The 1,698-nt window shown below is 47.8% G+C and overlaps 1 long non-coding RNA gene across 1 annotated transcript; it reads right to left on the reverse strand.

The window, feature by feature from the left end:
• Positions 1 to 431: 431 nt before the first annotated feature.
• LOC141105313 (uncharacterized) lies at positions 432 to 1,368 on the reverse strand. The gene is made up of 2 exons (XR_012235564.1): positions 1,192 to 1,368; positions 432 to 1,109 (listed from the first exon to the last, which is right to left on the reverse strand). It is a non-coding gene; the product is annotated as an uncharacterized lncRNA (long non-coding RNA).
• Positions 1,369 to 1,698: the final 330 nt, after the last annotated feature.

A 1,698-nucleotide genomic window follows, 5' to 3' on the forward strand; every position in this document is an offset into this window, starting at 1 on the left:
AGGGTTCAATTTATGGACTTGCGTTCAACTGCACGTGTCATGAGCATTCGAAACCAATTTGCAGAATTTTTTGAAACACCTGATGGAGAGGTATCATGGCAGAATGATTATGTCTAAAAAATATTTGCAATACATCTACCTTTGCTGTCTTGTGTTTTTTGAAATAAAGCATTTCAAAATTTAAGTTTGTTATTTTTTGGTCCATTTGTCAACGATTGTTCTACAAGTCAATTTGACTCTGCCTTCGGGGTAAGCCTAGGCTAAGCCCAAAAAAGAGCAAGCTTACGCTTGTCCGAAGGCAGAGTACGATAGAGTCCTTTGCACTCTGCCTTCAGGGCAAGCAGAGTGCAAAGGAGTGCTGTTGTGCATCATATAAAAGACTTTTCAAAAAAAATAAAAAATTAAATAAAGGATTGGGATCACAACTGGTATTTCAAGAAAAAAAAGATTTTATTTTGTGATTACAAATGGTGATAGGTGGTGGTGGATGGTTGATTGCATTGGGGATGTGGGGATTGGGGACGGGGTAACGGTTGGGCCTGGCGATCACTCCCAAAATCTTGCTGGTAGCGGGGTAGAGGGTATGAGGGCTGAAAATGGGAGGTGGAAGGTGGACAATCAGCATACGCTTGCAGGCTATGGTATGAGGTCTGGGACGGCATAGGTGGTGGTTGGCGTGGAGGAGGGGGCTGATAGTGAGAGTGGGGTGCTAGCACTGCTGAGGTCCCAGGGGCCATTGGGGGATCATGAGAAACATTATATGGATCGCATGGAGGTGGCCCGCCACTCAATTTTGCATGTCTGTATTGCATTGCAATACCGTACATGCGATCCATACAAAGTTTCTCTTGGTCTCCCCCAATGTCCTCCAGGATGTGGTAAAGGCTGCGGCAGAAGCAGGCGCGTGGGTTATTGGGGTCTAAAAAGGCATCCATACTGCGCCTCTCCTGCCGCACTTCCTGCAGCAGTGCTAGCACCCTGTCATCAGCCTCGGGATTATAGCCGCCCCTCGCCTGACGTCCACGCCCACGGCCACGAACACCGCCACGACCGCGCTGCTCTCCACTTTGTAAACTGGCAGGAGACGGTGTTTCCACAGCCCTCGATTCCTGCAAAAGAACAAAAATGTTTACATTGACATGTACATGGACAGACAGACAATGAGATAGAAAGGCAGACCGAAGCAGTTACCTCATCTGTGCCCTCAACAACTCCCTCGCTGATCGGTCGTGGAGATCCAGAGGTGGTCATTGGACTGTTTGGTCTCTGAAGCTCTGTATCTTCCTCATCCACCTCTCCAAGTCTAAAATTTGAAGTTGTCCTGCAAACAATACAAATTGTATAAACGATTACTGCGATTACCCCTAACCCTAACTCCTAACCCTAACCCCTAACTCCTAACCCTAACCCCTAACCCTAACCCCTAAGCCTAACCCTAACTCCTAACCCTAACCCCTAACCCTAACCCCTAAGCCTAACCCTAACCCCTAACCCTAACTCCTAACCCTAACTCCTAACCCTAACCCTAACTCCTAACCCTAACCCCTAAGCCTAACCCTAACTCCTAACCCTAACCCCTAACCCTAACCCCTAAGCCTAACCCTAACCCCTAACCCTAACTCCTAACCCTAACTCCTAACCCCTAACCCTAACTCCTAACCCTAACCCCTAACCCTAACCCCTAAGCCTAACCCTAAC

Source organism: Aquarana catesbeiana, linkage group LG08 (assembly GCF_042186555.1).
Source record: "Aquarana catesbeiana isolate 2022-GZ linkage group LG08, ASM4218655v1, whole genome shotgun sequence".
NCBI classification, from domain to species: Eukaryota; Metazoa; Chordata; class Amphibia; order Anura; family Ranidae; genus Aquarana; species Aquarana catesbeiana.